Consider the following 15,955-nt stretch of genomic DNA (forward strand, 5'->3'; position numbering starts at 1 on the left):
CAAGAAAATCAGGATTATTTTCTGAGCAGGTCATCTGGAGGTGCCCTATATACCACAACAAAACTCATGCAAGCCCAACCCTATACATTTAAACCTAGTGAAATGAACAGGATGAGGCTAACTCTGAATAGGGATTGCAGTCACAAATGTAATGTAAATGAAATTATGAATGATAAACCCTGGCAAGAGGAAAACACCCAAGCGTCTTGTGAAAGCACTGCAATGATACTGAGATGTGGTGGCCAAGGCGTGCTTTTAATAACGTGTAAGTTTATTAATAGTCTGCAGACCTTCAAATTCCAAAAACAAACATTTTATTCCATACAGTGAAGGGAAAAGAAAATCAAAAATACAAGAAAGCCAACTAGCAATATATTTTTCATAGTTAACAATTTAAATGAGATTAGGACACAATTAAACCCCTTTCTCTGTAAATGCAGCTGATGAATATGTATAGCTTGGAACTGATTTTTCTAATATTTGTAGGTTCATATTTTTAAATAATCATAGAAATGGGATCTTTCAGATGATCAAGTAAGTCTCCGAGTTCATTTCTATCAAGCCTACATCTCCCAGAAGAATATGCTTTCCCAGCATTGCCCCATTCCCTTGATCCAGCCCTACCTCAAGTGCTTTAGGTAAGTCTCCTTTCAGTTCTCTTAATGCTTCACCCTTTCCTTTAAATTCTGAGCCATTTCCCAGAATCCCACCAATTCTATTCAGCCTGTGGATTTCCCCAACTGACTTCCCCGCAAATACAGGATTATGCTTTCTCCCCAATTTCTAAATAAACACATGTTTATATGAGATATCAATCCACATTCTGATCTGTATGCTGGAGTGAATTTAGAGATGAAAAAGCGAGAGAGAGGGGGAGACAGAGGGAGAGAGATGCAGAAAGGAGGGGGGAGTGGAAGGGGGGAGAAGTAGAGGCAAAGATGATTTGATCATAGGACTGTCACTTTAGAAAGGTTGTCATGGTATTCCTGGAAAGCACAAAGATGCATGTATCTACATGAGCTAAGGGGACTTAATGCAATGAATACTGTGACCTATGCCCATGCATAAAATATAAATGCCAAATTCTGGGTGCAATCCTGCATGCAGAGGTTTGTTTGGAGAAAGCAACAATTTCGGTAGTTTGGCAAATTCCCTTAATCTGCTATGTTATTTACTATTACTAGGAAGAAATACAAACACACACACACACACACACACACACACAGTGACATATTTTCCATTCATGGTGTCGTCCTCTGAAGCAATGGCATGTCAAATAAAGTGAACCCCTTCATTCACTACTGGCGGAGAAGGTGTAGGTAAGATGGCTGTTTTGCAGACAACAAATGGGACCCATTTTCTTCTTGCTATACATGGGCCTCACACTACCGAGAGGCTCTGCTCTGAAGGCTGAACGAACATGGAAGCAGATTATGTGTTACAGGGACATTTTGATGTAAACATCCTCTTCTCTCTCTCTCTCTCTCTCTCTCTCTCTCTCTCTCTCACACACACACACACACACACACACACACGCCATACTATTAGTGGAGATCAAGGTGATCTGCCATGCTCAGAACTCCAGGAATGTGAAGAAAAGCAGAAAGATTTTCTTTTGCCATTTAGATTTTTCAGGAGAACGGAAATGTAGTTCAATAAGGCAAAATGATCCAATGACAGCACATTATGCTGTGTGCAAACATGACATATTTAATTAATATCACACTCTCCTTTTATAAGTCACCTAAGATTTGAGATTGGATAATTACCTTTGTACAATGTACAGCTGCTAAATTTCTCAGGTAAATGGTACCCTATGCACATCACAAACAACTGCATTTATACTAGAACATTTGTAAATGTCAGGCCACAGAAGAGATTTTTTTTAAAAAACCTAGTGTGTGTACACATCAAGTTGTTTGTTATTTTGTGGGATTTTTTTTTTTTAAGAACGCATTTTGAATTCTTACAGATAAAGCAAGGCCTCGGTGCCTCACACCTATGCAGTAATCAAACACGATTAAAGGCAGAACAAACAACCAAAACCAGCATTAAATAGATCACGGATTTGCTTGTGGGTCTGTAACAGATGCTTTGTTTATCCAGTTGCAAGTCTGTCAAAAAGAATCATTCCTGTGATGCTGCTTATCACGCTTTTAATTCTGCTCAGGCATAATGGTTTGCCTTGAAAAAGCAATTTTTTTGGCCCCATTCTATCTCACTGCCCAGCATTTCAAAGCAGCAGAATGCGCGCGTGTGTGTGTATCTCTCTCTCTCTCTCTCTCTCTCTCTCTCTCTCTGTATGTGTGTTTAAATGCCCTTTTAATCAGATTACCCTTGGCGAATGTCCCAAACTCAGGCTGAAGTGCAGTGCTTGTGGTTTCTCAGCAGCTTACACTAAGCCTGCACCATGGAAATAATCTACTTTTAAAACCCAGGAAACAAATCAACTGCACTAAGGACATAAGTCACTGTCATTAGGGAATGATTAGGCTAAACATTTTTATACACTCTGTAGCCCAGTTCCATGTAGCGCATGATCTGGGTACAGATAGAAGAAAAAGACACAGGTCAGTGGATTTTCATTGACTTGTTTGACTGTTTCATACCGAAGAAGAACTTTGATCTTTGCACAAATTCATTCTGGTTTCCCTATGAATTTGAGCATAATACACACAAACACACCAGGCTTTAATATACTTTTTTCAAAAAACAAACCATACTTTAAGCCTCTTGTCTTGCCCTTAAGGTATGGGAGCTTATGGAGAGGAGGCAGCCTTTTGTAAAGCACCAAGTATATTTCAGGCTAATAATAATAATAATAAGAGTTATTACTATCAACATCAACATTCTAATTTTGTTTGGCTAGGCATTAACCTACCACAAAAGCCCTGTCAATGGATATTCACTTGTTGTTTTATTCAAACCCTTACTTTCTTTAGTTCATTATTTAGGAAATGTTCTGTTTCACCTATTTTCCATTATATTTAAGCTTCTGTTATGTCAATTCCTTCCTGACCCCAGTAATGAAAATATTTACGTAGAAATTCTTTTTCTCCCATTTCCCTTAATTTTTCTGAAGGCAATGAAAGGGGGGAAAGAAATGTTTGATGTGACTGTCTAATCGAATGATGTGGCATGTGAGGCAAGCTTGCTAATTTGGAGCCCACACATCCCAAGGAAGAAACAATCGAGATGGCAAGGGGTAATGAATGATGAGGAGCCTTATTTTCCTCCACACGACTGACTGCAGATCTGACGCAGATGAGATGTTCAACTGGGTCAGGGAACCAGCCTGGTTGGTCTACTATTGAGCTTCGGTTTGGACATTCTGCAGAGGGGATCATTTCTAATTTATGAAACGTGTCGTTAATCCTCCGTTTGTCAGAACCTTCTTGACAAGAATGCAACCTGACAGTTGAAATATTAATATTTATTAAATACCCTTTTCTTTTGGACACTGCAGGAGAATTGCGTATCAGTGGCAAACATCATCTAAGCCCTTCCCAGCCAATGAAGGAAGGAAGGAAGGAAGGAAGGAAGGATCACAAGGCCAGTCAACTCAGTCGAAAAAAGTACAAGGGAAGGAGCAATCAATTACTTAGCGTAATCCTTGAGAAAGGCTTCGTACTATGTGTGTATAAAATACTCCTCTTTCAAAGCATATGTTTTTGCACTCTTTCTATCCCTCCCACTCCTCCCCCCCCCCCCCCCGGTCTTCTTTCCAAGCTCATAAATAATGCATAGGCTGATAAATATGCAATTTCAAAAAGTGCAGACACCGCAGCACATAAAAAAAAAAAGGTTTGTGCTTTTCACACACAAGACCTGAACTGCACTTAACGGATGACACATTTTCCAGAATTAAAAAAAAAAACCCTGCCCTTTAATATCTATCTATCTATCTATCTATCTATCTATCTATCTATCATCTATCTATCTATACACACATGCCAGTGCTACGGTCTTTTGAGTGTTACTGGCCTAGTTTCTTGTCTGAAATATTGTGAATTACATGTGTTATAATGTAATGCAAAAACAATTATTTTTCTTTTCCTTAAGAAAAATCACATTTAAATCTAATCTAGATTATCAATTCATTGCAAAAAATTTTTTACAAATTTGCATTTGACTGCAAGTATCCTATGTACTGTACACCATTCTGTAGATAAAGAACCACAAAGGCCTCCTTTTACTAGGCTCTCTCTCTCTTGCTTTCTTGCTCTCTCTCTCTCTCTCTCTCTCTCTCTCTCTCGCACACCCACTCACCCACCCACCCACACCCACTTCTTTAGTAATAACCATAATTAAATCACCCTTGGAAATTATTTCAGGAAGTGCTTTATCAGTATATGGGTTTGCTTGCTGCTCTCAAGCAGGTAAAAGCCACCCAAATACCATATATATATATATATATATATATATATATATATATATATTTCCATTTTGTAGACTAATTGCTTGAATACAGCACTGAAACAAAATGGTGGATTCTCTTTTCCACCTAACTCAGCTCAGTGCTGACATAACAGAGGAGAGCAACGTGGAAGCATGAAAATGGCACTCTAAGAACACTGGACATAAAATCAGCATAACACAAAAAGGCAATATTTTTTTAAAAAAAATACATGCATACAAGTGCACTGAACAATAAGAATTCACTGCACAGGTTTTGTGTTGATTTTGCTACTTCAGTTTTGCAACAGTTCAAACATAAAAACGGTTTCCTTCTGTGAAGGGTGACCTTTTGGATGAATACTTAAATTGAAAACACCCTGGGTAAGAAATAGACCACAGCATTTAATTTGGACTGGCTAGTTGGATGCCTATATATGTACTGTACAATAATTTCAAATTTAATTAAATCACACTGCTGACACCAGTGATCTCGACACTGTAAGGATGATTAATTGCATGCTTAAATGAAATATAAAGCTGCCTTTAAAAAGTAACATCAGTGCAGAACCCCGAGAAAGGCAGTCTCTGATAGATTTACGAACAAGTGCCTGGTTGTGTCTCCTGTCACTGTTAGGAAATAGGCCCTGCATAGGAATAGAAGAGCTGTGCCAAAAAGATAGGCTTTGATGTGGGATCCTTACTGCAAGGCGATTTTGAGCGAGCAGCCCTCCCCACACCTTCCCAGACATACATCTCCTGATATGACTTCCTCTCTTGCTGGAGAGTTTTCACAATTTGCATTGTCATCGTACGGAATGGCCCACACTCGGTATACAAACAAGATCTGACACACTGTAATACTGGGACTCTCCTGTCACAGCAAAGCAGCTGGACTGTTATATATACCACTTTGCTTCCATTGTATTTCAATTCAGAGCAGCAGCAGCACAAAGGGCCTGACAGGGCTAACCACGGATTGTCACCTTGATTTGTCCAGTCTAGCCGATATGCAGAGGGGAGGGAATTGGATTCTCCTGCTTATGAAGACAGCAGAGAAACAAATAAGCTTACGTACGACGTTTCCAAAATTATGCTATCTGAGAATCGTGAAGCAGCTCTGTGGGCGCTACGTGGCTCAACAAGGGGAAGAAAGGCTCTGTGAACCTATTCCAAAAGACAACTCTATAGTAATATATATTAACTAACTCTGCGGGACAGAAGGAAGAACCATCTGTACCAGGCTTAGCACTGATTCTTGGTGAATATAACGGTGCATTTGATGACAGCTTCCCATCCTACATGCAGTGCTTTTTTTTCTAAAAAAAGAAATGTTGAGGGGTACTCTCATTTTCCTACTCATATTGAAATACTGCCCCTCAATGAGGCCAAATTTAGATTCACAAGATGTTTAGGGGTATGCGCACCCCCAGAAAAAAAGCACCACCTACATGTAAATTATTTGGGGCACAGACCCTGGCCACAATCCAGAGAACATTTGGAGCAGCTCAAGGTTTCAAATGTGTTATTCAAAGCGCTGATGCTGAGCATTTAGGGCGCAAGCTTGTTCTCATGCATGTGGATGTATATTAGGGTTGCAGGGCACAAAAAGGTGTTAAGCTTTTTTTTGGGGGGGGGATGAATTTCCATGCAGAGATTGTATTTACTGCATTGCAGTCCATGTCTCCTACTGTGCAATGCACATGATGGGCTAGTTCTGGTTTTGTACACAGAAGCTCACAGTGAACAAGCTGATGCAAGCGGGTGTCCTCTGGCCAAGTGCACGGTTGGCCCTATCAGCTGCGGCAGACCTGACAACCTTTTTTGAGGTTCCCTCTCCCGTGCTTCTTCTAGGCTTTCAAAGCGGGAAATGCTAAACATATGTTTAATGGTGCATGCGCAATGTAGGAGCGCTGTCTGTGCACCGCCCAAGATCTCAATGCAAGGATTTGTTTATTTTTACTACACAGTACTTCTGTGTGCGCGCGCATGGAACTGATCCCGAGGACCAATCCACGTACAGAATCCCATATCTGTTCTCAGAATGCCTCTGCCAGATTGGGGCAGTGGGGTTTTCGCAAGATGCATATGCAGGCAAACCACTTTGCTAAGTGCATCTACAAAAGGACCCACATGTGCACCAGCATGTAAAATGGTATTCATAGCACATTTAAAACGTTTACCCACAAATTATTATTTTTAAAATGTAAAATACAACTGTTAATCTACAATACTTCCAAGGAATTAAAAAAACAAAATAAAGGAAAACATAAAAGTTCCATCAAGTGCTGCGAATAACTTTGTGTGTGTGTGTGTGTGTGTGTGTGAGAGAGAGAGAGAGAGAGAGAGAGAGAGAGAAAGAGAGAGAGAGAGAAAGAATGGGATTTTCCAATCTATGATTTTGTAAACAAGATGGTTTTTGATGGTACAGGATTTTAAAATCGCCATTTGCCTGCGTTGCATCTGCTTCTTTTGTAATGGCATCTGATGTCTACCCTCATGCAATTTTGTGACATCTGAAAGAAAATTTTGGGAATTATTCCATGACCATTCACACTAGTCAAGGCCACTGGAAAAAATAGGATTACACCAGAGTAGGCAATTATTGAACTGCCACAATTTGAGCGCCTGAAATCTGACTTCTGCTGCTTATCAGCTGAAGCAAATTCTTAGAATAAATAAGCAGTATACAAAAACAAGGAAAAACAATTATTTTTTGAAAGGCTATTCTACAAATATTTGTTCAGCTTATTTTTGTTTTGCTGGTTTTTTTAAAAAATAAACAGTCCAGTTTATTAAGTCCAGGCTTTATTTAAGTATATTAAATAAATAAAAATAAAAAACCCTAACATATAGCTTTCCCCTAGAATGTACAAAAGCCTTGTCTCTAAAGAAAACACTTTCAGAAATGCCACCTTTATTCATCTCTTTATTTATGAGGTCAGGCTTTATCAGAAGATGCACTGTTACACATTACAATAATCTGTTCGTTTCTGAGCATGCAGTATTTTAAACAGGCATGGAAGGCTAAGCGTATGTAATGTTTGTCAGGTCCCAGCATTGAATTGTAAATCGAGTGATCCCGCAGTTGTATGTGTGTTTGGTTCCTCCATTTCCTAGTTCTATCAATAGCGGTTAAACGTATACCAAAATGCAACATTCTGCTCAGATGTGTCTGAACCATACGTGATGAGCTACAGCAGGAAAAAAATACAAAATAAAAGCTTACCCATATATGGTAATGCTAACATGTATCCATCCATTCATGGTACAGGTTTCAGCCCAAACGATATCCCTTCACTGTCATCTATCTATCTATCTATCATCTATCTATCTATCATCTATCTATCTATCATGATCATGCAAAAAAGAAGAAAAAAAGAAGACACACATTATCTATACAGCAAAATTGTTTAGGGAAACCTAAAAGCACAAAAAGAACCATTTATTGTCCAAGGAGAAAATTGTACAGATTTGTCTTTCCACAGAATTCTAGGCAGCCAACCATAATAGCTCTTTGACAGTTCACCTGACTGCAGCGGGAATGGGTGTGTGTGTGTGTGTGTGTGATGCTTATGGTGGGTGACAGAAAGGGGCCATTTGAAGTGCCATTATGCAGTTTACATAAGATGATTTCAGCAGATTTCATCTTTATCCAGTTATACGATCTACATTTGGGAGGATTTATCTAATTGTGCACGGCTCATTAAAAAATAAAATAAAAGTTGCGTTCTTTTCAGAAGATGGTCGCATTCTGTGTTTAAAGAAGGGATTTTCTCCTTGACTTTGGCATCCTGTTTCCCAATAAGAGCCAGACAAACAGGGTTGCCCATGATGGTCCTTATTTGAAAAGGATGGAGTGTTTGTTTTACAGACGCAGCTATAACTGTGTCCGTTTACATAATGGTTGGGACAAGCACATTTTAGCTTCTTGTGAAAAAAAGAAGAGTGTACTGAAACATGCTTTAACCTCGAATAGGATGAAGAGGTTCTATTTAAATTCCACAACAGAAGCTCAGGCCCTGACCAGTCCTGTTCGTCTAATTGTTTCAGGTGAAGCCTGTGGGACTCCAGATAAAAGTAATAACTTCTCAAATCATTTAGGGTTTGCAAGGCCAGATTATTAATCCTTTAATAGTCTAAATGACTTCAGAATAACTTTGGAGACACCCATCCCTGACAGCATTGGCACAATATGATTATGGAAACAGTTAATCTTAGAAGGCTGATAGGCTAAATCTGTTAGTATTGTTTCCCAAAAAAAATTTTTGGGGGGGTAAAAATTGCAATAAAACATGAGTGAGTGGTGGTGTTTGGAAGGGGGAAAGTTTTGTACTCCAAATAATCTACAAAGCACAATGGTTTGGGAGTTTTGTACAGCCTTATCCTATATCTACGGATGGAGCATATATTTTATGTACAAGGTATCTATATATTAGGGACGCAGGTGGCGCTGTGGGTTAAAGCCTCAGCGCCTAGGGCTTGCCGATCGAAAGGTCGGCGGTTCGAATCCCTGCGGCGGGGTGCGCTCCCGCTGCTCGGTCCCAGCGCCTGCCAACCTAGCAGTTCAAAAGCACCTCCGGGTGCAAGTAGATAAATAGGGACCGCTTACCAGCGGGAAGGTAAACGGCGTTTCCGTGTGCGGCTCTGGCTCTGGCTCTGGCTCTGGCTCTGGCCAGAGCAGCGATTGTCACACTGGCCACGTGACCCGGAAGTGTCTCCGGACAGCGCTGGCCCCTGGCCTCTTAAGTGAGATGGGCGCACAACCCCAGAGTCTGTCAAGACTGGCCCGTACGGGCAGGGGTACCTTTACCTTTATCTATATATTCATATCTTACCCCAGTCTCTATTGTTAATGTGTTTGCCAGAGTGTAGAAAGCAGGATAGGAAAAGCTAGGCATGAGGTGCATAGAGATGAACAGAAATCACTTCACATTTTACAGATAAGTATGACAAGCTCTATTTTATATATATATATATATACCAAGATAAAGTTTCATAAAACAGAATGGCATGATATCTGAGTAAGTTTGAATCTCTTCCCAGTGATGACATGAAAATAGATGCTTATTAATCCAGTGTTTTGTAAATAATTATACACAGCTTTATGGAAACCATCACATAAATCTGATTTTTTTTTCTTTTTTCTTGAGCATATTTCTATTTGAAAGAGAGTTTTCCTATTACATGATTTAGGTGGATCGAGGATTCAAAACATACTAACGTGCAAATGATGCAAGACTGCAAGCTTTAAAGATGCTGTGTAGTCTTTTCAAAATAACATCTTGGACAAGATAAAACAGAGCGGCTGCATTCCATGGGTAGTATATTATAATGGTCTAGTTCCCACCAACAGATAAATAGTTAATATATGTATTCTATATTTAACATGTTATTTAAAGCAAATCTTTCACCATTTCTGTGCCTGAGAACTATTTTTGTACAAACATTTCTTGCAGAATGCATAGTATAGGTGAGATGCATTTGGCTCCCCAACCACACCAATTACAGGATTGAAAACAAACACATTAAATTATATTTGCAAAAAGTCTTGCCCCAGGGGGAAGTATATTCATCAAACCCACTTATTTGCCTTTAACCAATATAATTTTCTTTATAAATGTGTTGAAAAATTACTCTTGGATCTATTAGTGCTGCAATCCTAGGCAAGTCTACACAGAAGTAAGTCCCATTACATTCAATGAGGCTTCTTCGGTAAGTGTGTACAGGAGAGGGTCATGGGGTATGTAGCAAATAGCATTCCAAGAGGCTCCCTGTTAAAATATCATAGTCCCTGAAACACTGATTGAGAGCACAGCATCCTCTACAATATCTATGTCTTTGAAGGAGTAGAAAGAATACTAAGCTCTACTGTACAGTGGTACCTCGGGTTAAGTACTTAATTCGTTCTGGAGGTCCGTTCTTAACCTGAAACTGTTCTTAACATGAAGCACCACTTTAGCTAATGGGGCCTCCCGCTGCTGCCGCACCACTGGAGCACGATTTCTGTTCTCATCCTGAGGCAAAGTTCTTAACCCGAGGTACTATTTCTGGGTTAGCAGAGTCTATAACCTGAAGCGTATGTAACCTGAAGCATATGTAACCTGAAGCGTATGTAACCCGAGGTGCCGGGGTACTTAAAAGCACTTGAGGCTGCCCTATATGGAGCTAGCGTTAGAATTCCTGCTCCATGGTTGCAGTCATGAGATTTTTGTCTATCACATGATGGTGCATGTTTTGACTCCACAGAGTGGGAAGTGACGGAGACAGGATGTTTGTGTAAATGTGTTCCGTGAAGTGGGAGTATTGTTCTTTGTTCTTTTTCTCTTTGCTGTCTGATGCTAGAGAGAGAGAGGGAGACATGTTGCAGTGCTCCATGTATGTTTATATGTAAATAAAGTAGATTAGCCAAAATGCTGAGTTGCTGAAGTCTGTTATGCAACTGCGCAAACTCTGCGGATCCCTAAGTGTGCCGGTGTCGGTTGGCATCGGTAGCTGTGATGTTCGGGCTGAAGAAAGCTTATAAAGCTCCCGAATGATCGACCAGGAGGGAGAGAACATGCCAGTTGAGCATGTGTCTCTACAGGGTCCTACTGGAGTGTAGGCTGAACTCCTGATAGCTAGACCTTACATCAGGGGTGTAGCTAGCTGCTTGGGCACCCAGAGTGGTGGGGACAGGGCGAGTCGCCCACGGGGGTGGGCCGATCTGCGCATGCAGGCACCGCGACAATCCGCCCAGGGAAGCAGCATGGTGATCTGCCCAGGGGGGCAGTGCAGCAAGCTGCCCACAGAGTCAGCCTGGTGGACGCAAGCCCCACACTGCCATTTCGGGCAGTGCGGGGCCCCGAGCCACCACATCACTCCCAGGAGAGATGCGTGGCTTGGGTGTGCTGCAGGCCAGGCCCCACGGTAAGTGCCTCCCCCTGTGGAGTGCCATTTTGTCACTCCCTCAGGGATGACACCCGGGGCAGACTGCACCCCCACCCCACCCCTTTCTACGCCCCTGCCATTCATCAAGTATTGTCTATACTGGCTAACAGAGCCTCTTTCCAATAGGGTTGTCTCCTAGATCTACCTCAAGATGGCAGGGATGGAACCTGGGACATTCTGATGCAAAACAATGACTCTATCACTGAGCTACATTCCTTTCCCAAAACTCCTCTTCCCTTCAAAGACCAGTCTTCCTTCCTTCCTGATCTAAAGACTGCGGCATTGATGTTTATTTATTTTGCTAGTGCCTTTGCCACACAAATGCCTATCCGTTTCAAAGTTATTAAATTGAAACCATTTTAATCTCCCTTTTCTTCAGCATCCCTTCATATTTTCATGTGTATATTCAAATTCAATAAACACAGCAGATAAGTATTTAGTTAAACATGGGCATTTACTAGGAGAAGATAAGTCTGTTGCTGGCTAGCTTTTGAAATTCCCAAGCACTTTAGCACTGGCTGTGATCCAGAGGTTTATACATGTACTATTGAAATATGTGTGCATCGAAAGTTATTCTGTGAATTTCCTGTTCAATAACTCCCACTAAAACCCCAAACTGTTACGAGGGATGATATCCAAAAATACTGCACATAAAATACAGTTCTTTTCTTTGCAGTGGAGCTCCCACTGAATCTCCTAATTGCATCTGAAACATGGAGGAGGGATTGTTAATAAACTGTTTGTGGGGGCCATAGTTAGTTATGATCCTCAGATGAAGGGCAATATAGAAACTTAATAAATAACAAATAATAATAGTAATAATTTGTCACCAATCAATTGATTGGAGATCGTATTATCAAGATCATCCCCAGCATGAAGGGGCATGATGCTGTTTGCTTCAGAAGCAAATTCAAGAGCAGCAATTATTTTTCAGCTGCAAACAGCATTTTTTAAAAAATATTTTGCTTCTGGTACAACAATACTGTATATCCATACTATCTCTTCCTCCATCCCTCAAACACATGTACTCTTTCTCACTTATCTGGACCTAAACTTTCCTTTGTCTGAGGTTGACTGGCTGGAATCTTACCTTTGCTTGACTTGACCTTTGCTTCCTGGATTTTGAATTGGTATTAGTGGTATGTGGCCAAGTGTGGCTGGTTGCTGTGCCTACCAGGTACACACACACACACACACACACACACACACACCTGACTTGGGCTAGAATCCTGTCCCCTAGGTGGGGCCACTGTCTTTGACAGAACAGGCTAAAAATATTGCGATTTTACGGACAAAAAGTACATCTGAAAGACTGGTGCTTGGAATTCTAGACAAAGGGCTTTGTGCATGAATGCAGCTAATAGAGGACATCCCTTTACAAAGCCAGAAAGATATCTTGGAGGAAGCAGCCTCTACTCTGCAAAACACTAGGAGAATCTGCAGCAGTCATTTTGAAAAGGACAAATTCATCCCTCATGTCTCTGCAAGAACAGCACAAAATACAGCCCAGGAAAAGCAGTCTACTAACTTTTAAATTAGTCTGCAGCAAACAGATTTACCCTTTTAGAAAATAGGCAGCTGATGCAGAAAGAGATTTGTTCAGCTCACCCCACAGTGAGTTGAAAGTAAGAGTGTCAGCAAAACAAACTCGGTGCCATACCCAGATTGTGCAAGATCTCTACAATTCTGTGATACTATGTGACCACACCAGTAGAGAGCCAATTTTAAATAAGTTCAAAATAATGTAATGGGGTGGAGGAGGAATTATCATGGCTGTTGCACCAAATTTTAAGCTCTCTAAACCTGTTTCTAACACCTCCCCCCAAACTTCTCTCCCTTTTTGCCCCTGTCCCCTAAAATTTGAAAACAAAAGTCTGCAAATAAAAACTTCCATCCTAATCCTAAATTCAACAAATAGTGACGCATTGTTTACATACCATATCCTTGAGAACGCTCAGCACATTCTGGTGATTTTCCAACAAAATGGTTCTGTGCCTATTCTCCTTTTATCTGTAGAGAAATAGATAAACAGAAACAGGTAAATCTAGGAGATATGTGTACCTTATAAAAAGAAATCAAAATTCATTGGCTTGGATACTAAGATTTTTAAAAAGTTAATGGGAAGAATATCAACCATCTCCTTTTCCCTCCTGCTGTCATTTGCAACTCCCTAAAAAAGTCCATTCAGCCCTCTGTGTAGTCTGAGGGGGTGCAGTTTTCTAAAAAGTAACCTAGTTTGGTTTCCAATCCCATATGTTGGAATTTTAAACTCTATTCCAGATCTGCAATACTCGTTATGTTTTCCATATTTTGCAACTTACCTGCTCAGCGCTTATCTCACATATTATATTGAATTTTTTTATTTTATTCCCAGCTTTCTAACAAATGCACAAGCTGGTGTATGCTTTTCATAAACCATTTTGAGGGTGGCTGTTTTTTGTTTGTTTGTTTTTTTACAGTCTAGTGGCATAATAATTTTAGGGGAGGGGAATTAAATAAATAAATAAATAAATATGCTCAACGTTAAAGCAGCAAAGCATAATGAAGAACAAATATACTGAAAACCACACAGCAAGTCTTAAAAAAAGTGGAAGCAGCATAAAAGACAGCCCAGAGATGATAATCTACAAAAGCTCACTGAAATAAAACTATTTTCACTGCTAATCAAAAACCAAGTCATTGGGCAGCTGCACAGAGCTCCCTTGTGAGTTTGTTGCTGAACTTGAGTGCCACACCTAAAAAGGCTCTGCCATTGATTCCCACTTCATGCATATAACTTGCAGGTCTCAATGACTTTAAACTGGTGTATAAATTCAAACAGCTCTCCAGATCATATCATGCCTAATCTAGCCCAATGTCAGTATAAATGGATAGAAAAGGCAAGAACATTCACTCTGTGCATATGACATATCTGTGGACAGTGAGCTTGTGATGTGAATTAGTAACATAATGTGCCCTGTTCCAGTCTCTGAAATATACCTAACTTCATACACTAAGCCTAGTCATGTATAAACTACACACATGCGTGTGCGCGCGCACACACACACACAGGAGGTGTATGTAAGATCAGTACTTGTGAGGATAACCCATCCCTTCTCCATGGTTTCTCAACTGTCCACTAATATGTTGCCTGCACCAAACAAGAAAGGCTAGGAGAGGAAATCTGGTGGTTTTCTAGATGTTGCTGAGCTTCAGTTCCTGCCAGCCCCAGCCAGCATAGTCAACAGCCAGATTCCTTGTCCATGAGCTAGGAGGTGGAATTGCCATAAAGTTGAATGGAACTTGGGTGGATGGCAATAATGCCTTAGACAGAACAGGTTTGCTGAGAGAGGGAAGAGTGCATTTGCTGCATTTAAAGAGATATCAACAGAATTATTTTTAAGGGATATCAACAGAAACTGCATGAGGTCTATGAAGCTATTTTTTTGCCTACAATCTGATCTACAGGAGGTCACTTGAGTTAAATCGCTGAGAAATTGTTATGACAGCTCTTTATAATGTGTTAATTTATAACAGAGATGCACTAAAAGTAAAAGGGATGGCACAAAAATGATCGAAAGTTCTTTTTTAAAAAATCAAGAGGGTTTTTTTCATGCTTTGAAAAACATTTGTTGGAAAGGATGATATATTTTATTTTAGACCTGTGGAACTTGAGTTTAGAAAAATGTCTCTGCAATAATATATGCCAAGCTTTAAATATTTCATTCTGCAGTGTGATATGGGTAGGAATACAGGTTTGATTTCAAAAAACTAATTTTATGTACATTTGATGGATATGTAAGTCTTTTCTAGAAGATGTTGGAGACCTATACTGTGTGCTCCATTACGAAGCCATAGTCTTGGACATTACAAGGGATATCCATCATGCTGCTTGCATGGGTATCTGCTAATATTGGTGTGGGTGTGTGGGTGGGTGTGGGTGTAAGACAGGGTTCCATTCAGCCATGAGGCTCCCCAAACTTCACAGGATTGAATCCTGTAGGGTATTTAGTTTGGGTTTTTTTACTTTAAAACAGTGAAATTTAACTCATATTCCATATAAAGAACAATATGTGGGACTGTTCTTTTCAGCAAATCAAGCTCCATGATGTTATTCCAGAAGGGATTCCTTCAATATTAGCAGCGAAAAGGATGGGTGAGAAAGGGAAAGTTATAAAACAGACCAATTTAACATTAGTCATTATAGAGACAGTTTTTAATTATCTGCTAGCCTACTAGTTTAAAGTCTTAAGCAGAAATATGTTCCTTACCTTTTGAAATGAATTAACGAACAAGGTGTAGAGCAAATATAATTCCTTTCTGAGTTGACTAAGGAAAAGAATTACACATTCCTTAATAAATTTGCTACAGTCGATCTATAAATTCCACAAAAAAGAATACCGGTGGTAGCATGAAAGGCCTTATCAAATTCAGCATGCAAAGCCAACCATTAGCATCCTCCCATGGTCCTGAGATCCAAAACCATTTCATCACTTTATAAATTTTAATTCAAGGTTCACTGGTTTGGATATAAAGTGAAAGTTGGTGCGTGGGTGGGGGTCTACTTTTTTCAGTAATGGAGTGTGCAGGGGATCCCTGCCTTGCCTTCTTGCACTTTACCACTTGAAGACAACCAACCAGCAGCAGCCAG

General features: G+C 40.1%; 1 long non-coding RNA gene across 3 annotated transcripts in view; it reads right to left on the reverse strand.

Moving 5' to 3' along the window:
• Positions 1-15,955, reverse strand: part of LOC307220680 — a 267,382-nt gene that overhangs the window by 127,352 nt on the left and 124,075 nt on the right. For all 3 annotated transcript variants that reach the window (XR_013841032.1, XR_013841033.1, XR_013841034.1), the window contains exon 3: positions 13,263-13,335. This is a non-coding gene — a long non-coding RNA (uncharacterized lncRNA). The remainder of the gene's footprint in view (positions 1-13,262; positions 13,336-15,955) is intronic.

Source organism: Podarcis cretensis, assembly GCF_951804945.1.
Source record: "Podarcis cretensis genome assembly, chromosome: 7".
Lineage (NCBI taxonomy): Eukaryota > Metazoa > Chordata > Lepidosauria > Squamata > Lacertidae > Podarcis > Podarcis cretensis.